The following is a 23,817-nucleotide window of genomic DNA, read 5'->3' as shown; positions in this document are numbered from 1 at the left end:
ATTAAATTAAGTCCTAAATGTTTTATAACATGTATGAACTTAGAATAGAATCTGTGGTATGAGAAAAACCTGGAAGGATATGTATTCTAACACTGCCTCAGCACCACAACCATTATCTGATAAAGGGATTGACCAACTTTCAGTTGAATGTGTCCAAGTTGATAAAATTCTCTACCTATTATGACATCCTATTCCAAGAATGTTCAGTTCTAATTCTTAGAAAGTACTTCTTTGAACTGAATTCTCCAAAAGTTATATTTGTCTGTCCTAGTTCTACCCTCTGTGGTTAAACTAGCAAGCTATAATCATTTTTCCATATGGAAGTACTTTTTCTATTTGAAGAGTTTTCAAATCTCTTTGGATAATCTTATCCCAGATCCTTCAACTATTTCTCCTGATTTTGAGAACTTCACCGTCTTGATCACTTTCTGTGGAAAAGCTCTGCTTACTGAACAACTCTGAATGAGGGAAAGTAAGATAATATTATTTCTCACTCTTCTTAGGCTTTTATTCAAAAGATCTTTAGGGTGAATAGATTTTACATCTACCATATTGACTATTTTAGAGCAAATTCAAAAGTGCATGACATGCAGTGATAGGTAATTTTTCCAATTGAAAATTTTGAATTGCACAGGTTGTAAGGCTGCTGTACAGATGCAAATCAGCTAAGGGGTAAGAAGAGGGCACAAGGAAACCTAAATAGTCAGCATCCACAACCCTGTGTAGGTTTTTGATTCTATAATCCTCAGCATGCATACATAAGGTGACTTTTGTTATTGTGTGTGTGTGTGTGTGTCAGTGTAAAGTGATCACAAAAATAAATAACTGCCAGTGTTGTGAAAGAAATAAAGTAACACTAAGAAATCTAAGAAGGTCATGAAAATAACCACAAAAAATATTTTGATAATTCACTATTTAAATTAACCTGATATACGACATAAGTGAGTCCACTATATATGCTCTACATAAATTTTTAAAAGACAATTAATAAAAATGTCAGTGATTTCCCTACCAGTGTACATTCTCTCTGTTAGTGATGAATAACAATTCATTAATAGGCAATTAACTTCTGGGCTGATGATATCCCAACAAATGCAGGACTCCATGCTGAAATGTGATTTGAGAAAGTGTCAAGATTTTAAACGTTTATACCTATAGAAACTCATGGGTTCAATACGGTCTCAAGATATGTCCTTCACAAATATCAAAGATCTACAGGATTTCGTATAAAGTAAACTAACATGATATCAGAAACCTGCAATCATACCCACACTGTTAACTGAAAATAAAGAATGTAGGTTACAGCATTGCAAAAAGCCTCAACATTGGAACCATGTAGGAGTCTGGAAAATGAGTACCCAAAGATATTAGGTCAGAATATATAAACTCTTACAACTCAGAAATAACCCAACTTAAAAATGGCCAAGGGATAAAAACAGACATTTCTCCAAGAAAGATGTTCAAATGACCAAGAAGCACATGAAAAAATTCTTGATATCATTAGTCATCAAATAATTGCAAATGAAAACTACCATGAAGTAGCACTTCACATACACTAATAGGGCTAGAATCAAAAAGCCAGGTAATGAGTGCTGGCAAGGATGTGGAGAAACAGAAACCCTCATACACTGACCCTGCTAGTGTGAATGTAAAGTGGTACCATTACTTTGGGAAACAGTCTGGCAGTTGTTCAAATGATTAAATATACAGTTACCATGTGACCCAGCAATTCCACTCTCAGGTATATACCAAAATAAGTGAAAACATATGTCCACACAAAACCTTGTACATGAATGTTCATAGCAGCATTAATCCTAATAGTCAAAAGGTAGAAGCACTCTAAATGTTCAACTGGTGGATGAGTAAACAAAACATGGCATATTCATACAATGGAATATTATGCAGCCATGAAAAGAAATGGAGTGCTGATAGTGCTACAACTTGGATGAACCTTGAAAACATTATGCTACATGAAAGAAGTTAGTTACAAAGGCCACATACTGTATGATCTCACTCATGTGAATAAAGAAACCTATGAGGCAGAAAATAGGTAAGTGTTTGCTTAGGGTTATGGTGGTGAGAACTAGGGATAAGGGGCTTTTAGCTAAATCATATGGGGTTTCGTTTTGAGGTAGTGAAGATGTTCTAAAATTGACTGTGGTGATGGTAGCACTTATCTGATATTATACTAAAAATAATTGAATTTTATACTTCAATTGGGAGAACTATATGGTATGGCAATAGTATCACAACAAAGTTGGGAAAAAAAAGATTGGGGTCCAGCTCTATGTGCTGAGAGGAAAAGACACCCAAGGTGCATTGCTAAGGGTTTTATTTTTTATTTTTTATTTTTATTTTTTTTGAGACAGAGTCTCGCTCTGTCAGCCAGGCTGGAGTGCAGTGGCACAGTCTTGGTTCACTGCAACCTCCGTCTTCCAGGCTCAAGCAATTCTCCTGCCTCAGCCTCCCGAGTAGCTGGGATTATAGGCGTGTGCCACCACGCCTGGCTAATCTTTGTATTTTTAGTAGAAACGGGGTTTCACCATGTTGACCAGGCTGGTCTCAAACTGCTGACCTCAGGTAATCTGCCTGCCTTGGCCTCCCAAAGTGTTGGGATTACAGGCGTGAGCCACTGCGCCTGGCTGCATTGCTATGTTTAAAAATAGTAGTTCAAATGAAGGAAATCAGTAGTGCTGATTCCAAACCCCACTAACAAATGCAATGGTGTTTTAGATAGAGGAGCTGAAGGGTTATTCTGGTGGGAGAAATTTCTCCTTTATCTCCATTTCCTTGGTCAAGTTAACAAATATTAACCACATATGAGGTCCCATAAACTATAGACGGGAATTCAGGTGAGGGCCACACAGCAGTCTTCCCTTTCTGTGAGAGCATAACACCATTCCCTTCTGGCAAGAGAACTCTGTTGCCCATTTGAGTATTCTTTTGTATAAAATCTTTTATTTTGTTGTTTTTTTCCTTACAGGAAACTTATAGAATCTGCTCTTTATCCTTGGGAATCTGAAATTTCACAAAAATACTTCTGAGAATGTATTTTGTTTTTTATTCTGTTTAACTATCTAGCAGCCTTTTAATCCAAAGGACTTTATCTAGCTTCTTTTATGCGTCTCTCAATTCCCTTTTTACTCAACTTTGCCTCAAAACACTCAATTTCTTTTGATATTTTCAATCTGCATGTTTGTGTTTAAAATCTGAAGATAGCGTCACTCATAGCTCTGGACACTACCATAATTTTTTAAATTCCTGACAGTTATATTCTTTTAATTTTTAAAAACTTTCTTATTCTATGATCTTTCCTTTTTGTCATAGAAGTCTGTTTCTATTTTATGGCTATAAACTTCTTTGCCTCTTTGGGTACATGATGACTATATCAATTGGCATATTTTACTTTAAAATATGACATGCGGAAGCTTGCAGGTGCAAGCAGGAGCACCTCAAAACAGAATAAGAAGGTCTGTACTCTGGTAGGTTCAACTCACCAGATTCCTAGCTATTTCTAGGCAGATTGGTTCATATATTTTAGGGATGCTTCTCCAGTTTTCATCTCATGTTACAAATTTCAAGCTCACACTCATGCTACATTTATGGGGCCGTGGTGGGGCTGACACGTCGTGAGGGTTCTCCAATTATTACGCCACTCTTTTGCTTCACTGGGAAGTGCTCCTTTTGAGTCCTTGCTGACGCTATGCGGCGCCTCTTCCTGGAGCCCCCAGAAAATTGCCCCAGATATGGCTTTCTAAACAGAGTCTCTGTTATTCTGGCTTGTGGTTATTTCTGCTTTGTCTCCCTTGTCACCACACACATCTGCTTTTTGTCTGCCAGAATTGTATGAATAGCTTTAGTTCACTGTAGGCCCTTACTCCTATTATCTTCCTATTATGGGTTTATTCACTTTTGTATACATTTATTTTCATTCTAGTGATATTTTTTAAGAGCCAGGAGGCATATAAATGTTCTCAGGCCACCATCTTGAACCAAGAGGTATCAGAACCAAGAAAAGTGTTAAATGGTATGTATTTTTACAAACTAAATCCGTGAATACTAAAGCCATACCCAGAAGAGAAACAATGGAGTGAAGGAGATAATACCTTCTGGAAGAGGCTTATTTTTAATAAAGTTGGCAAGAAAACCAAGAGCATGGTTTGGTCAAAACCACAACCACAAACCAGGTGAAGCCATGGGATGTTGTAAGGTATAAGAGGACACTATATCATATAAAAAGGACGGGTCTATAGGGGAAAAGTGTTAAAAAGAAAAAAAAAGGACCCCTGTGATGTGGGTTTTTGAGTGCTAAATGTTTGATAACACAGATAACAATGAGGCTCTGTGTATTATTGAAAAGGAGTTTGACAGGAGGAATGCAATGTTTGGAGAATATTATCATACCAGTTGTATAAGCAATAGACTTGATCAAAGGCAGACTGGAGCAAGGGAGAGTGCACGTGAATTTGTTGATGTAGTCCAGAAGAAAGGGTCTAGGAAACTAACAAAGGATTGTAGCTGTGGGAACAGAGAGACGAGATGAGCAGCTTCACACTATGTCCTGCTGCTGCTTGACTTAGCTCCATTTAGTACATTTTACTTCCAAAAGGCAAACAACAAAACAACAGCAACAACAAAAACATGACAAAATGTCAGTATTTGTGAAATCAGAGTTGGGGATGAAATAGGTAGCTGTTATGTTATTTTTCTATTTTTCTATACTTAAAAATATGTAATACAATAAAATCAAGGGAAAGAAATGAAGGGGAGGCATACGAATTTTAATTGATAAGTGTTATACCTACAAAAGTACAGTATGATTTAAATCCCAACTCTACAACTTGTTGATAAAACTGACCATTAACTTAACCTCTCTGAGTCACAGATACCTCATCTTTAAAATGAGGTAAGAGTGCCAACTCCATAGAATTTTGGGGAAAATAAGATAATGCATGGAAAACCAAGTTTGCCTATTACCATTATATAAGCCTTGCAATTTTTAAAGAAATATGGAATCTTACAAATAAATGAGACATAACTCAATCTTTGCAAGCTGTTTTTTAAAGATCAATAGTATTTTGCCATGATAATTTTTGTTAGTGAAAAATAGAACTAAGGAAACTATATTAGCTAAAACAATTCTAATTTTAAAAACTACTCACTGAATCTTGATTCTTATGCATGTTAAACAAAAACATAGTCATTTGACCATGACTAAGTTTCCTTATTAATTTAACAAATACAATTTAATTATAGGATACATTACAGTTTTACATTTTATATACTTCCAAGTGATCTAAAATTATTGTTTCTAAATTTTCCCATATATATAGTCACTAGCATATGTTGTCTACATGGCTAATTCTGTCTGTAACATACTGCTATGAGACTTCCTTATATTACACATTAGTTTTGAGGACACAATTTCCTTCTGGAGTTGAAAGGCTCTGAAGCAAAACCAAGAGTACCAAAGTTATTCAGAGGTACAAGACGATAACCATAAAAATACAACACTACTTGTTGTGATTAATTTTCAAAATATTATTTCAGTTTCTGGTTTATGTCTAGGAAATACAGTATCCCCAGAATGTAACATCTCACTCCTGTTCATTCTTTGCTCATATGAATGACAATTTAGAACAATTAACAAAATAGACCTTATTTAGCCTTGTTTCATGGTTAAGGAAAGCTTTTTGGTTGTTACTATTCTCTATGTTAAGTTGAAGGAAAGAAATAAATTAGCTAGGAAATAAGTAAATTTTCTTTCTACTGAGAGTGTAGTATTATCATGAAGAGTTACCAAACCAAAACTTTACATGGGCTAACAATTAAGCATTATAGTTGAAAAAATTCAGGAATTCTTCCCCTTTGGTTAATTCAAAATACTCCTCAAGATTTGTCAGAGACTCACAATCATAATTACAGTCATCAAGTACAATATCACTGTTAAATTTAGTGGCAAAAGAGAGTTTTGGATTTTAAAAATATCATTTGACTGACAGTATTGTATTTACCATAGTTTTCTATTAAAAACTTTAGAATTGCTCCACGGGTCCAGACGTTAAGAGATACATGGAGATAGTTGAAATGTAAAGAAGAAACAAAAAGGGAATCAGGAGGGAACCAAGGCTGCATCATTGCAATGCTGTGGCTCCAACACCATCAAAGTGGTTCGTCATAGTCAACAAATGTAGCATTTTTGACTCTTAAATCATCCCTATGTTCATCAAGGTTAACCCTCAGAATGTTGAAATTATACTGAACATTTATAATTTATTCAAAAAATATTTCCAGCATGAAAAATTAAATCTCAACCATAGCTATGATATGGGGAAAACATGTATTTTTGTGTATAACAATGAGACGAAATTTTGGTGCTGCAGAATTCTTTCTCTTGGAGTCTTCTAACCTCTCTGAAAACTGTGGCATACTTAATTATAACATAGAGATAATCATACCTACTTCCCAAAGTTTGAACGAAAAAAAAATGCATGATTTGTGATACTATTGATAGAGACAGGAGACAGTCAATGTTCCCCTGGAAACCTCACCTTCATGCCTAAAACAGCCTGAAGGCTGAAAGACTGGACTGCTGGTCCCAGGAAACAGGCAACTCAGAGGGAGAACTGCCCCTGTTTGGCCGCCCTTTCCGGACTGATTCTTTCTGAATAATGCCCACACGCACACTGGGGGAACATGGTGGAGTCACGAGCAGTTCGTACCTTGTGCAGTGGGGAGGAGCCTGGCTTCTTCAGCTCGTGAGTGTGGCCTAGTATTCAATCTATGAGGTGGGAGCCTATTAGAAGGACCTCTTCTTTTTTCACTGAGAGCTTTCTTTTAATAGATTCCTCTCTCCTCACCTTTCAACGTGTCTGTGTGCCTAATCTTTCCTGGTTGTGTGACAAGAACCCAGTTTTAAGTGAACTAAGGAGCAGAAATTGTGCATCACTATTTTATATAGAATAGTTTAGAATAAATCAATGAGGCCAAGTCATTTGTCCATAGACTAACAAAATTAAATATTTCCAAAGAGAAAGAACTTTTACAAGGAAATTATAGGAAATGCGCTGACATAACTAGATTTATTTTCCTGATTCTTGCAACTCATACACATGAATGTCAATAGAGACTAGTCAATAAGGTCATTTCTTTTAAGAAAGTTTTAAAACTGCGAATGGGATATTTGTGTGTAAGTGTGAATTGAGCATTTGTTAGTGAAATCGGTTTGCATCATATAGATTGCTTAGGGGCAGGACGTGATCTTGATGGATAGTAAGGCTGCCTGGTACCGCCTCTGTGTTACATAGCAGAGAAACAAAACAGTGCTTTTTCTGAGGTGCTAGATCTCAGTTGATGTTGCTGTCTTTTGCTTATCACAGTCTGTTGTGAATCATTATGCAATTTATTTTGATTTGGTGCCTTTTTGCTATCTTATTTCAATTTTATGCTCCATCATGAAAATGGGTGATAAACATATAATGAATTTGTATAAGAATCACTGGGCTAATCCTTGTGTTCTGGTGATTGATTGCAATTTAGCAAATACTGAATTTGCTAATCAAATGGTAGATTATCTCAGTGATATTTAGGTTTTTATACGCTTACAACTTTTAAAAACAGTTATTATTAAACATTCTTGGAGGAAAAATAACTTTTATTGCAGATTTGCTGGTCTCTAGTCCAACTCACATGTTTTTTCATTAAAATTTCTTTTATGGCTGAAATATTTAATAACTTGAGATTCCTCAACTTCAACTCTTGAGTTATACCAGAGCAAACTCTGTCCAGCAGTAGTATAAGGCATGTGAATTAATTCCACTGACTACATCCTTCTAATGAAACATTTTTACACAAACACCATGCTTTCACACTCACACCAACCTGTATGCCCCCACAATAGCTTAACTGCTTGTTCTCTTCTAAATAAAGGAACAACTTTAAAAAGAACTTTATGAAAAACAACTTAATGTAAATTCTGTACAGAGCTTATGATGGAGAGCTGCTTCTCAACATTTCTCATCCAAAAGGCAGTGGTATCATATCAGAGTGAATGCCAATAGGGCTATAAAATGGTTTCCACCTGTCATTAATTTTACCCTGGCCAGTTTGCAAACCAGTGCTGGTCCTATGGAACTTGCAGGAACCTTTCATATCCTGATGCATAATTTAAATATTAATAGCAATTTATCTTTTATGATGAAATATTGCGACTTATTCCTACCCATAATCTTTTTCTGGTCATTTTCTGATCATGCTGCTCTTTCACAAATAAGTAGATCAAAATAATGACAACACAAATGTGCATTTTTTTCATTATCTTTTTACTTGATGCACACTTTGGGAAATATGTGTGATTATTTCTGTCTCACAATTAAGCATGCCACAGTATGCAGAGAGGTTAGAAGACTTCCAGAGAAAGAATTTTGTAGCATCAAAATATCCTTTCATTGCCATACACAAAAATCCATATTTTCCTCAGATCATAGCAGTGGTTGTGATTTAATTGCTGGAAATATGTTTAGAATAAGTTATAAATGTCTAAAATGACATAAACATTCTGAGAATTAACCTTGATGAATATAGTGATGATCTGTGGGAGTCATAGACACTAAATTTGTAGAGTATGATGAAACACTTTGATGATGTTGGAACCACAAAAATGCAATAATGCAGCCTTGGCCAACTCTTAATTCCTCCTTCCATTTAAAAAAATTTCTGTTTGTTTCTACTCTAACTAACTCCATCTAGCTCTTAACATCTGGACCCATGGAGCAATTAAGTTAAATTACTGGTTTTAGTCGCAAATGAAACGAGCAGGGTTTAAATATTTTCAACTGCTCTCAGAAATCACAAAATTATATTTAAAAAGAACCATCTTCCCATTGATACAAAATTGTTGAAAATATACTTTTATTTTTCCTGTCACTATCTGTTTAAAACAGGAAGCTCACATACACTCGGATTATTTCTCTTTCCAAAATTCATATGCAATAATAACATGAATATGCTAAATCCCTCCATTTATCTTTGGATAGATGCTTGGAATTAGTTTTCTAATATCTTTAGACACACAAGATCAAGTGGAAAGGACAGGAAAAAGAGATTAACTCTTAACTGAGTGCATGTACCACAGACACTATACTACTTAACATTCACTATTTAATCTTTAAAGCTATTTTTTTGGAAAAGATGTTAATATTCCTGTTTTTATAGATGAAGAATATTGAGTGTAGGATGGCTAAGTTATTGGTCCAAATTGTCAGAGTGGTGAATTGTGGTTTTGAACAGGACTATATTAAAAGTCCATGCTTTTCTACTTTATAACATTGAGATATAATGGTTAAGGGAATAAGACTGGCATTTTCTTTTTTTCCATTACACTAGCTTTTAAGATAACTTTAAAAAAATAATCATTTTCAATACTTGGCAAATATGTTAGAAAGCATCTCTGACTTTTGACAAAATTTAAACTGTTAATTCCAGAGCTGGTACTTGTCAGATAACAAAAGTTTTTTCCACTTAACATTAAATTCATTAATAATACCACAAAATTACTTCTGCCTAAAACCCCATAAAACAGGAACTAATCAAAGCAAACACACTTAACAGCTAATGATGATTTTAATTTAGCTGTAAATTCCTCAAAGGCTAGTAATTAGAGAGCAGTTCTACGCTTTTTGTTTTGCAAAAATAAATTATTGCTGCACGTTTTGCCACAATTTTCTCTATTTAATTTTGCTAAAACAGTGTTTCCTTTACAAAATTTTAAAATAGATCTAATGGCTAGATGACTTAAATCACCATATTACAATCAATTTTGTTTAAAATAATGTCTCCTGAAGATGTTTTGAACAATAAAACTGGACACAAATGTGTTATAAAAGAACAACAAAAAGAGCCAAGAAAATAAACTCTTCACAGCCCTTGATTGCATGGTACTACTCACTTTAGATTTAATGAAAGGTTATTTGTTTAGCCATAAAGATGTGAGTCATATATCCTGATGATAGTGTGGCTCTAAACAATGAAGATCTAAGATTACATATTTTCTCCAAATGGATGTGATTATCTGTATTTTCTCTTTAGCATTTAAATCTATAGCTTCAAAATTGCAAACCTAAATTCAAGGTCAATTATATTAAGTTAGCCTCTCTTATTTATTTATTTATTTATTTATTTATTTATTTATTTATTTATTTTTGAGACGGAGTCTCACTCTGTCACCCAGGCTGGAGTGCAGTAGGCAACCTCGACTCATTGCAACCTCTGCCTCCTGAGTTCAAGCGGTTCTCTGGCCTCAGCCTCCTGAGTAACGGAGACCAATGGCGCATGCCATCACACCCAGCTAATTTTTGCATTTTTGGTAGAGATGGGGTTTCACCATGTTGACCAGGCTAATCTTGAACTCCTGACCTCAAGCAACCTGCCCACCTCGGCCTCCCAAAGGGTCGGGATTACAGGCGTGAGCCACTGCACCCGGCCTGTCCTCTCATATTTATCCATGGCTGATCCATAGGTTTCAACAGAAGGGGTTGGGGCAGGGAATTTGTCTTCCTAAATGAGAACCCTGAATGTAGAATTGCAAATAGTGCCAACATTATTCATGAAGACAAAGCTAGTTTTCAGGAGAATGACCACTAAAGAGTACGGAAATCTGCCATAAATTTAAACACCAGAAAAAGGAAATGCATAGGATCTAATTCTGAATTATTTATTTGTGTGATGTATTTATCTATTGCTATCCTAATACAGTAGTTCCCCCCTTATTCATAGGGGATAGGTTCCAACCCCTCCAGTGGATGCTTGAAACCATAAATAGCACCAAACCTGATTGCCATCAATCCATACACGTTTCTGTTCAGGTCTTCCACTTACAAATTTAGTACTTTTTCCAACTTAACTAACTACTTGACAAGCATTGGGCTGTAACTTTTGCATTTTGAGGTGCAAAAACTAGCACAAATTTATTTTTCCTTCTTCATGATTTCACAGATAGTTTCATTCTTACCATAGATCTTAGCGACCTCAGTATACAATTTTTTTTTCTTTTCTTATTAAGTGGAGAACTTTCACCTTTTTACTTGAAGGAAACACTTTACTGTTTCTCTTTGGCATAGCTTAATCGCCAGCAACACTACTCTCGTACTTTGGGACTTTTATTAGATAAAGTAACTGTTCCTTGAACGCAAGCACTGCCATACCAGAAAGTCGATGTGATCGCAGAAAGGGCGGCTAAGTGACTCACAGGTGGAAAGCTGTTACAGCGTGGATCTGCTGGACAAAGGGAAGATTCATGTCCTGAGAGGGACGGAACCTGACGGCCCAAGGTTTCATCACACTACTCAGAACTGCAGGCAAGTTAAAACTTACGCATTGTTTATTTCTGGAATTTTCCGTTTAGTATTTTCGGCACAGGGTTGATGGCAGGTAACAAACCATGGAAACTGAAACTGTGGATAAAGGGTGACTACCGTACCACACTGATGTGATGAACATATAGTGCGTTCCAATATCTGGTAAGTAAGTCCGCTCTCAATTTTTTTATCTTCATAACTTTATTATCTTTTCTAAGATATTTATTATCCACCATGAACTTTTATCATTTTATACATTTTCAAATGAGTCTCTGAAAATGCTCATTGACACTTCATTGAACTTATATATAATTGTGGAAATATATCATTTAATATTTTAATCAATATTTTAAGAATATTTTAATTATTTAATATTACATTTCAATTATCAATTTTGTTAATTTAATTAAGTTTGAATTATTGAATATTAACAACATTCTTAATATTTTTAATATTATAGAAGGTTTTTGGTATCTATTATAAATGGAATACCTTTCCATTTTCACTTTTAAAATTTTATGCCAGGGTATATAAAAGCTATTAATTGGGGATATTTATCTTGTATTTTTTCACATTATGAAATTCTCTTAAGAATTCTGCTTTTTTCTCAATATTTTTTGACTTTCTAGGTACGTAATAATGTCAGGAAGAAGAAATAAAAGTAGCTCTTCTTTTTAAGTATTTATATTATATATTTTTTGGTATATTGCATTTTCTAAAGCCTCAAAGACAATGATAGTAATATCATAGTAGAAATTCTTAATAGTTTCTCATTTTAATTAAAATGATTGTAGTGCCACCATTTTAGATATTTGTCTTCAGTTTTTGATAGTTTTTATTATATGTAAGTTGTTCGTTTATTTCTTTTTATTAAATTTTTTATTAGCAATGGCTGCAATATTTAATAACTGCATTTTGTCACATGATATGCTTTTTCTCTTTTAACTTATTAATTCAGTTGATTATATTGATGAATTTCCTGATCTAGAACCACCCTTGCATTCTTTAAGAGAAACTGCTTGCTCATAGTGTATTATTCTTATAATACATTGCAAGATTCCATTTACTAAGTTTTTCCTTTGAATTTTTATAACCTTAGTAATAAAAAGATTGATTCATAATGTCATATTTGTTTTTCCTTTTCAGGTTTGTTTGTAATGATGGCTGTATAAATCACATGTGGAACTTTGTTCTTTATTGATTTGAATAATCTTAGAGTCATTTGTTCTTTAAAGATTAGATAAAACTCAACTCCGGAACCATTTGCCTAGTGGCCTTTTTCATGTTAACTTTATATCTCTCAAATGTCCACAAATTCTCCACTTGTTCTAACATCAGTTACGATATTTTGGCAGAATGTTGTTAGGCAAGCATGTAGTTTCTTCAGGTCTCAAATTTCTGCCAATGTAATGTCTGTAGTCATCTCTAGCGGTTCCTTATCTCCTTTCTCATTTCTAGTCTATTTTTGCTCTCTTTTGTTCCTTTATCAAGATTGCAAAGATATCTGTTTTATAGTATTTTCTTCTCTTTTCTGCATGAATACAGGCACTTAAAATCATACTATTCCCTGATACACCACTTTTACTGTATTCCATAAGTTTCTTTTTGACAAAGTATTCTATCCATTGGTTTCTAGATAATGAGTACTTTTTGTTTACTTCTTGTTTAATCTAGGAAAATATTTTTAATTTCAAAATATTTAACATATTTCAATTACTTTCGTTATTTTTAAAATTTATATTATGACATAGAAAATGCATTTAAACACTTAATAAATGTATTAGGTTTCATTTATAGGTCAAGTTTATATTTTGTTCTTAAATCACTTTATTGAAGGTATGATAGACATTTTAAAAACTTTATTTATTAATGGAATGTGTTGTAAGGAGTTTGGAGGTAGTATAAACCTGTTCAAAACAATCATCACCATCAAGGCCCATGATCATATGCATCACTTTCTGAAAGTTCTCTCTTATCCCCTTTATGATGATGGTGATGTGGTGTTTTTGTGTATATGTGGTAAGAGCACTTAACATAAGATTGACCAACATAGCAAATTTTAAGTATACAATATAATATCATTAGCTATAGGCACTGTGCTGTATAGTAGATCTCTAGAACTTATTTATCTTGAATAACTGAAACTTTGTATCTTTTAGCCATTTCTTTTTATTATTAATTTAAATTTTTATCTTTATTGATTATGGTCATATCCTAACTACAATATTAAAATGTAAAAAAAGTATTATAACTGATATTTTCATCTACTCTATGTTGATTTTAAATTTTAGATTGTTTTACCTTTTCCCTTAATTTTACTCCTTTGACAACTTGTTCTTCACTTCATTTTCACCCTTGAAAACTTAATAGATATTAATCTCTTTTAAAATCATTTTTAAATAACTACCACCCAGTACATTTTTCTAACGATCTTTATCTTCTTTCCTGTCTTTTTCATAACATAGAATATTATGTCTCTCATAATTTGCATTCTTCTCTCTTACTTTTTCCCTCCCTTCAGTGAGAAATTGAGAAAACTTTTCTGTTTTTTTCTCCATCTCCATTTATATGATTTGGTGGGATAATTTTGAACTTAACAGGATTTACTTTGAAGTACACCTCTTCTGTTTCAATAGTTTTTCTTTTTTTTTTTTTTTGAGACAGAGTCTCGCTCTGTCACCCAGGCTGTAGTGCAGTGGTGAGATCTGGGCTCACTGCAAGCTTCGCCTCCGGGGTTCACGCCATTCTCCTGCCTCAGCGTCCTGAGTAGCTGGGACTACAGGCACCCACCATCACGCCCGGCTAATTTTTTTGTATTTTTAGTAGATACGGGGTTTCACTGTGTTATCCAGGATGGTCTCGATCTCCTGACCTTGTGATCTGCTCGCCTTGGCCTCCATAGTTTTTCCTAAACTCATATTATATATTTCCAGATGGTCTGTACTTATCATTAAATGCATGCTTAGTGATTGCTCACCACCGTGTTCTCTTCCCAGGATCTGCTGTCTTCCCAAGCTCCCTGATTTATAGCCTCATATGCTGTTAGAATCTTTTTCAAATATTTTTCTTTTGGTGGCCACTTGGGTAATATGCTAAGTTCTTGAATATTCTTGATCTAAAATAAAAAACAGTCTGTCAAGTGAATAATATCTTGGTTGAACACAGGATTCTGAAATAAGACTCTTTTTATTTCACTAGTCTGTTGATGCTATTCCACTGGCTTCCAACTTTCATAGTTACCAACAAACATCCCAAAGGCAGTTTGCTGTTGGGAAAGAGGGGGATGATTTGTTCTGTCAGAACCGTGTGTGTGTGTGTGTGTGTGTGTGTGTGTGTGTGTGTGTGTGTGTATTTTTACCAAAATACTTCTTAGTGGTTGGCTTTTGTTATTATTTTGGTATTAAAACACAGTATTCCTTAATCTTTAGAAACAGATCTCTTATTTGCTGAATGAATTTTTTTGTATGTATATATAGTTTTTTGATTGCCTCTCTTATATCTATTCATTTTTCTCCTTCTGGAGCACTTTTTCTTATGTTAGATCTCCTAGATCCATCTCTAAGTTTTTAATCCTTTTCTAAGTGATTTCTTTGTATCATTTTGCTCTATACTTAGAGATATTTCCTGCACTTGATTTTCCAGGCCATTAATTTATCAGAGACCAACTTTACTTGAATTTATATACTAGAATTTTTAATTCAAAACCCATAGTGTTCACCTGTGAGGAGTCTTTTTAGTGTTGTTTTAGATATCCTTAAGTATTCTTCCTTTGTTTATTTGTAACTCTGCTCTTGCTCTAGCTCTTCCTGAAGTTGAATTTCATTAAGTGTTATTTATGATTCTGTACTTGCTCCTCCTCTCAGTCAGACTTCTTGGGAGCGTAACAAAAGAAGACTAAGAATTTGTCACTAGTTGACTGTACTACAGGAAATACTAAAGAAGTTCTTCATTATGATAAGAAATTATTCCAGTTCCACAGAAAAGGACAGGGAGCATCAAAGTGGTATATATCAAGTATAAAATCAAAAAGCTGTTTTCCCCCTCATAATTCCTTTAGAATTATAATTTCTTTATATATTATACAAACGTTTAAAGCCAAATTTATAACATTGTCTTGTGTTGTCAAACGATTTCATATATTTAGACCAGGAGAGTTAGTAAACAGATGAACAAACAAAAAACAGCAACAACAAATGTTGGAGCAGGGGGAATGAGAATTCAGAGAAGTTAAATTATATGACCTTAAATGCCCAGCTTTTAACCAAAAATTACAAGGCACTCACAAAAAGCAAGAAAGTGTAACCCATCCTGTGTGTAAAATAAAAGCAGTCAATGCACTAATTTTGATTGTCCCTAGAATCTCAATGTATCAGAAAAATAATTCAAAGCAACTGTTATAAATATGTTCAAAGAAGTAAAGCAAAATCATATTTGAAGAGTTAAAGGCAAGCATGACAACAATGAATCAGCAAATATAAATTCCCAGACATAATAATTACCAAAAGGTATTAACACGATTGATGAAAATTTCACATAAATTCAGAGACCTGTGGGATAACATAAAGAATACCAGCAAACATTAAGTGGGAATCAAAAACAAAAAGACTACCTTCTGTATTTTTCCATTTATAAAAAAATTTTGTAAAGCAAATATAGTGTGATGTAAAGCACATCAGCTGTTTCCTGGCACTGAGGGTCATGGGAGTGGGTCAGCTATAAATGGGCTCTACCAGGTAGCCAAAGAGACTAGTGCCCTGTTCAATTTCACACAGCTCAGCAGAGATCAAGCAGCAAATTTAGTAGACTTTAGTGAAAACCATACAGACACTAGAAGGAAAATACCACAAAGAAAATAATAATTGCTTAGGGCAAATCCTCACATTTTTTCTAGACTTCCTCCTTGCTTTACCTGTGATCTATATCTGTGTTCTGCCCTCATTGGAAGCATCTCAGAACCTTAGAGTCTGAGCAAGATTGATCTCCGTTTTATAAGGAAGACAAGTTTTTTCACTTGCTCAACTAAGGTCCACTTACCTTTCCTGCCACCTGATTGCAATATTCACTAGATATACCACAGTCCTATCCATAACAATATGGTCTGGCTCCATGTTCTAAGATAACCACATAATGGCTGCATTGTCCTTTATTTCCCAAACCTTGTGTTTTTCAGTATCAGGTAACACCATATTTAAGACATCAATAGCCCAAGGCATACTATGCTGCTGATGCTTAATCCATTTTCTTTTAAGTCCATCATCATCAAGAGTTCAAAACACCCAGGGTTCCATTTCCAAACAGAATTATGTTGTGTGAAGGCTAAATAAGACCATAGGGACAATATTTGTGAAAGTTTCTTCACCATGCCGGCCACAGATATATGTGGAGCAAATGTTGTCTCTTTCTCAACTTTTTTCCTGAAAGAAATATTTGAATTTATCAGTAGGTCACCAAATATTTTAATCATTGAAGTACTTAAACAGAAGTGTGAAGGGCAAGACTAATACCTAGGAGACCATTCACTTAAGATACAGGCAAGGAAACATAGTTAGAGAGCTAAGTGTAAGCTACAAATATACATAAATTTAAAAAAATGATTATGTAGGTAATGGAGAGATAGTGAAGGTCTTTAAGATACTGGGGAAAATGATAAAAACCTTATTTTAATGGCCTCCCTCTAGGTTGATATGAGGAAAATACCAGAGAACTCCAACTGAGGCAGGGAGATGTTAGAATTTTGTGATTTCCTAGGTGATAAAGTCTTAAAGCCTGACTAATGGTAATGGAAATAATGATGATAGCGGTCTTCAGAATAGTTAGATTTACTGAATGCTCACTCTGTGCCACCATGCTAGGTATTCTTTCGACACTCATTTAATCTGCACAGCACTGAGTACTCTTGGTACTACTGTTATCTTCATTTGGCAGAAATTAAGTAACTTGTTTAAATTCACAAGTAGCAGAGTCGAAAGGCAAGAATCAAGTCTAGGCTGTCTAACTCTAACCCTTATGCTTGCAAACACTACACTAAGTAAAACATTGTAAAGAGAAAATTACTTGATTCCAGTGGTCAAAGACCAGTGACATGTGATCAAGAGATTTCCAGTCTGAGGGAAGTTGGAAATAAGCCTCTTGGGCTTTAATTCTTCTTAGAATTATGATCAGTCTCCTTCTTCTCTTAAATTGAGCTCATATTTTTCATATTGTGTACCCTCTAAGTTTTCTCGTTATTGTAACTGCACTTTATGTGAAAGGTATGTTGTATTTCTTTTAAAATATTCTGATTTAATTTGATCTGGCTGAGCCCTTACTCTTGCTGAAGTTTGTGAGAACTTCAATATTATCATTATTGGAACTTACCCTCTTACACTGCATCATACAAGACCCAGAGAAATGAAAAAGGAATATGTTTTGCTGCCCACAATGGATTCCTTTGTCCAACCTTTATCATTGTCACCCTTAGCCCCCCATCAGTCAGGCACTATTTTAGTGCTCATAGCCAGCAGTGATGTTCAGTGCCATGAAGCACCCAGAGCAGAAGCTAGTAGATGGAACATGCTTCTGTGTGCCAATGTAGCTATTCCCACACAAGGCATTTTATTTCTATGTCCCTGTATTTGAGAGGGAACTAGTCTTCTTCCACCTGTGAAACTTGAAGTACCCACTTTTCTTTCCTTCATCTTTCAAAATCCATGGCATCTCTATCACTTCCCTCTCTCAAAACATGTAGCTAAATCCTCCCATGGGCCTTAACCCACTGTTAAACACCATGGTCAATGGGGCAGGTCTAGCTGACTGCTGTGCTTTGTTGAGTCAATAAAGTACTGACCCATACATTAGTATACATTTCCAGCAATTAAAATGTGGATATTTTACATAAAACCTAAAGCCCAAATTCTCAACTAGCAATACCAGACTGGGGCTTTAGTGGTTTTCATTCTTGCATGTGGTGTTCCCACAGCCTGTACCACTCCTTGTTACTGACAAGACACTGAAGTCAGGTATCAGATCTCAAAGATGTTCAGTGTATCTTCAGGCCAAGGTAACCCAGAATGAAGCTCAGACTGCCGGAATATGAAGCTCCTCACTACTTTCTTAAGTAAATACCTCTCATTTTATTATCAAGAGCCTGCAACTAAGAAAATATGAACACATTTATTTTCTCATTCAGATTATTCTACCTTATTAACTTTCTAATAGAACATTTTGCATTTGCTGTGATGATGTTTTGTCATCTCAATCATCGATACCAATTAGCTAGAGCAATGAAGGTAATACTTACAACACCCCCATGAGTACAGTACTCCATCCAATAGGTCAGAAAAGCTGCCTATTAAATTGGTTGTGAACTGTTATTAAGAAGGCTAACCAAATGGGCATTGGCTCAGAGCAGTTAGCCAGACAATAATGTGATCAATTGTTTGGATTCAAGTAAAATCAGTTTTACTCTGGCCAAACAGAAGCATCCATATTGCTCAGGGAATATTTTTCATAGAGTAATCTCCTAAAAGGCTCTGAATGGGTTGCACTAGTTCCAGCAAATCATGGAAAACACACCTGAAATGTATTTTCAAATAGGAAATATATTTCTAATTCTGCAGTTGGTACAAAATAAAAGTCACTGAGAGAGAATGAAGCAAGAGCGAAGAAACCAGGGGAATGTGACGGGGAGAGCTCTTTGGTGTGGTGGTGTTCATGTTTTCTGCAGGGACCACCTGTCCCTATTTCCTGCAGTAGAGTAACTGTTACTTTGTTATGCTGATCCTGGTATCTGATGTTCTTACAGCTAGTAATAGTGAGTTTTCCCTGTTTGTGTTAAGCAGTATTTTTAAAAAGGAATCCAATAAAATTTCAAAATAGATCTTTTAAAAGGTCCTATATCAACACTAGCATTAACTTCTCTCAAAGATGTTGCATGTTTCTCAGCTGATTGTGTTGTAAAGCAGCAAAAAATTGAAAAAATATAATTATGCCTGTCATGATTTACATGCCTACACTGGTGGTTCTGAATGTACACATGATGACTCCCTTGAAAATAAAATATTTTCTTCACCCTTACAATAATGGAATTACAATTTTAGTATTCATTACTAGGGAAAATATGTAACAATAAAAAGCTATTATGAATTGATTAATGATTAAGATTTGTGTACTTTGTCATTATATGCCACATAATTTGTCAAATGCATTTGAAAATGTGTCCTCACAGACTGACCAACATAGCAAAACCCCATCTCTACTAAAAACACAAAAACTAGCTGGGCATGGTGGCACACACCTGTAGTCCCAGCTACTCGGGAGGCTGAGGCATGAGAATGGCTTGAACCTGCAAGGCAGAAGTTGCAGTGAGCCAAGATTGCGCCACTGCACTCCAAGAATTCTGGTTGGTGTATATCCACACTGTTAGAACTCTTGTGGTAATTTTGTGACATCCTCCCCATCACCAGGAGTCTATAAAGCATATATTGGTAACCACTGATTAATATAAACAAACTTTGAAAGTTTAACTGCATAAGTTTTATTACCAAAATCAAAGTGTGTGTGTGTGTCTGTGAGTGTAACCATATTACATTATGCACAACTCTAAGAGAGCCATTCAAGAAAGCTAAGCCATTACTTGTCAGCTTGGAGCAAATTTGGCAAATTGTCAGTAACCCACCAAAGACTCTCTTGACACATTTCCAATCTGAACAGATTGTGAGTACAGTTGCTTTAATTCAGTCTGCCATGGAGCTCACTACTGTAAATGCAATAGATGCACGGTCTGAGATCGCGTATGAGGAAAAATTACACACTTTATAAAGATGTGCTGGATAAAAAACCTATCATATCATCTGTTTGACAGCTCTACCATTAGAATTCATAGGTACTAAAAGTAGGAGACAAACAAACATAAAATGTCATTCTTTCTAATACTATCAGGAGTACATCTATAAAAGTCTTTTGTCATATTAGAGAAGCAGTGGCTATACTTTTAGGATAGCCCTACCATACAAACTGACACCAAGAATCTCTCTACATGTGTATTTTAATCTCTCTGATTTTTGCCTGAGATATTTTACTTCCAGGGTTTTAAAACTGAATTTTATTCTATTTATTGTGCATTTATAACTTTCCGTCTTAGGTTAGAATTATTAGATTTGAGATTTAGGTCTAAGATAAAAATGTTTAGTAATACATAGAAAGTGTCTAAGCTTTCGTAAAACTGCTAAGAATACTACTCTATTCTGGACAGCTATTTGGTAATTAGATTTACTTTAATTTACCTATGATTGTATATAAATTTATAGCATATTAATATAGTATATTATACTACCACATTAATATATATAGTATATATAGTATAGTATACATATACTATGTAGTATACTATAGAAATAAAAAAATTTGTGATTTTAGTGTGCAGTTCTATGATTTTTAACACATACATAGATTCGTATAACCACCACCACAACCAACCAGGATCAGAAAGGTCCCATCATCACATTAAACTCCAGGGTGTTTTCCCTTTGTAGTCAAACCCTCCTGCACCCCTAATCCTGTCAAACACACTTCGGTTTTTTGTGCCCATAGTTTCACCACTTCTAGAATCTTAACTTAATGGAATTGTGCAATAAACAAATTTTCCAAACTGGATTCTTTCTGTTAGCATAATGCATTTAATATCCATTCACGTCATTACATGTATCAATAGTTCATTCCTTTTCATTGCTTGCTCAAATTTCATTGTATTGATACCTCATTTTGTTTATCCATACACACAGTGAAGTGCATTAAGTTGTTTCTAATTTTGGTGGTTATGAATGATGTATGAATGATGTATGAGTGATATAAATATTCAATAAAAGATTTAGTATAAATATACATTTGTAATTATATAGGGTAAATATCTAGGAGTAGGGTAGCTATGTGCTATAGTAAGTGTATGTTTAATTTTACAAGAAACTACCAAACTATTTTCTGGAGAGTGGCTGTACCATTTTGCATTCCCACTAGAAAGAAATGAGAGTTACTGTTGTTCTGCATTCTTGCCATAATTTGGCATTGTCAGGTTTTATTTTTCTTATACATTGTAATAATGTGTAGTGCTATCTGTTTGTGGTTTTGATTTGCATTTCCCTAATGGCTAATAAGGTTGATTATTTATTCATGTGCTTAATTTCCCAACTGAATAGCTTTTTTGATGAAGTGTTAGTTCAGACTTTGTCCACTTTTTAAATAGCTTCCTTGTTTTCTTATGGTTGAGTTTTGAGAACATTTTAAGATATATTCTGGATATAAGCCCTTTGCCAAGTATATTATTTGTAAATAATCTATTCTAGTCTGTGAGTGGGTTGGCTTTTGATTCCCTAGCAGTGTATTTAGCAAAAGTATTTACATTTTGATGAAGTCTAATTTCTCTCTCTCTCTTTTTTCTTTCTTGTAAGAACTTGATATTATTTCTATGAACTTTCACCTATCTCAAGTTTTCAAAGATTTTCTCTTGTGTTTTATCAGTTTTACATACATTAATTGCCAATTATGATTAAATAATAATCTTTTTCTTGCCTTATTGCACTAGCTAAAACTTCAAGTAAGATGTTAAATAGGAGTGCTGAAAGTGGATTAGGCAAAACACATTCTTTGCATTTTTTCTGGTTATTGGGGGAAATAATTTGGTCTTTCATCAGGAAATGTAATGTTAGCTGCAGATTTTCCGTGTGCACCTTTTTTCAGACTGAGAAATGTCCTCTTCTATATTTAGCTTGCTGAGCATTTGTATTACGAATGCGTTTTACCTAATATATTTTCTATGTTGATATGTTCATGGACATGTTCTGTTATGGTCTTATTTAGTCTATTAATACAGTGAACTGCACTGATTAATCATCAGATATTGAACCTAGCTTAACAATTTGGTGGAAAATTATCGAATACACGTTACACTTTGCAAATATCAACTCTTTGTAAAATCTGATGGTAAAAATACAACGCAATTCACTAAGTATATTTCTACATAGTTAAAATAAGGTTTATATGTTCAGGTCTTCTCATGATAAATTTGTTAGATATTTGGTATAGACTGTCTACGGTGGTTGTAATCTGTTGGGCCATAGGTCAAATCTTGTCCAAATGCTTTTTGTTTGATCTATAAAATATTTTTTAAAAGTTGAAAAAATGTCTGGCATTTAAACTTCAGATTTTAATTTTATTTCTGGACTTCCAGCTTCAAAGGTCTTGCAACACTAGACCTCATTGTTGTGTAACATCATGAGTTGAGTAGCAACTATTCCTATTTCACAAGGACCATGTGAGTTCTGTTTTACTACAGTACCCAATATTCCCTAAGTAATTTTACTCATTTAAATTATCTTACAGCTGTAGGGTATGGACTTTGAAGTCAGTGATCTAGAGAAGTAGAGAGATTAAATATTATTTAGTATTTTTAAATCAACAATAAATACAATTTGGAATTGTGAGATATTATTTGGTCTAATGCATTGTTTACTTTAAAAATAAACATGTGCTGTTGAAATAAGTAATTTTACAGATTTTGAAGCAAATGTAAACAGACATAGATATAGTTGACCATTGAACAACATTGGTTTAAACCGTGCAAGTCCACTTATAATCAGATGTTATTGTGCCTCTATTACCCCTGAGACAGTGAGACCCCCTTCTTTTCTTTCTCCTCCTCAGCCTACTTAACGTGGAAATGACAATGAAGACCTTTATAATAGTCTACTTACAGTTAATGAATAGTAAATATATTTTCTATTCCACATTATTTTCTTAATAATATTTTTCTAGCTTACTTTCATTGTAAGAATACAGTATAAATACAAGACATAAAATTTTCTTACAAATGCCAAACATTCCCAAATTCCTAGAAAATGGTCTTTGTTACGTTGCCAAAAGCTTGATGTAAAAACAAAACAAAACATAAAAATAAAGCATTCTAGCTAATGCATACTCCCTAAGTGCAACCAAACAAGTGTAGACAGGTGGAAAGTTAAAAAACTGCCTTCTAACAGACTACTCTATGCCATTGATTCAGGCAGACTTAGGGTCTATGCCAAAAACCTCAGTGCCTTTCCTCTTTTGAAGGGCATCTATGTAGGGAACTAGTAAGAATTGAGGCCCTTCCATCTATTCTTGAAATCTGTTCAGAAACAATAAATGCAGAAGAAAACATGATTGAATGCATATTTTCAAAATAAAAATCATAATGTGTATGACTGGAGATCTCCTAATGTGTATGACTGGAGGCCTTCCAAAGAAGGCAGGCCAGTAGATTTATTTTATTTGTAATCTTTCTATAGTGGAGGATTTTACTCGCTGCCTCTTAAGAACAGCTGAAGTATTTTAACATCAGAACCAAAGAATCCACTGAAGTCCAGGAGCTTCTGGATGACTGTCTGCTACAAACGAGAAATTGGACTGGGTTATATTTGTCAACCTCTATTCTGTGTATGATTTTAGGAGA

The 23,817-nt window shown here is 34.4% G+C and overlaps 1 long non-coding RNA gene across 1 annotated transcript in view; it reads left to right on the top strand.

The window, feature by feature from the left end:
- Positions 1-233: 233 nt before the first annotated feature.
- The window catches only part of LOC107976500 (uncharacterized), a 43,427-nt gene continuing 19,843 nt past the window's right edge, over positions 234-23,817 (top strand). Inside the window, exons 1-3 of the long non-coding RNA XR_001720543.3 lie at positions 234-472; positions 3,938-4,027; positions 11,118-11,354. This is a non-coding gene — a long non-coding RNA (uncharacterized LOC107976500). The remainder of the gene's footprint in view (positions 473-3,937; positions 4,028-11,117; positions 11,355-23,817) is intronic.

Source organism: Pan troglodytes, chromosome 7, assembly GCF_028858775.2.
Source record: "Pan troglodytes isolate AG18354 chromosome 7, NHGRI_mPanTro3-v2.0_pri, whole genome shotgun sequence".
NCBI classification, from domain to species: domain Eukaryota; kingdom Metazoa; phylum Chordata; class Mammalia; order Primates; family Hominidae; genus Pan; species Pan troglodytes.
This window is presented reverse-complemented; position numbering and strand designations above follow the sequence as displayed.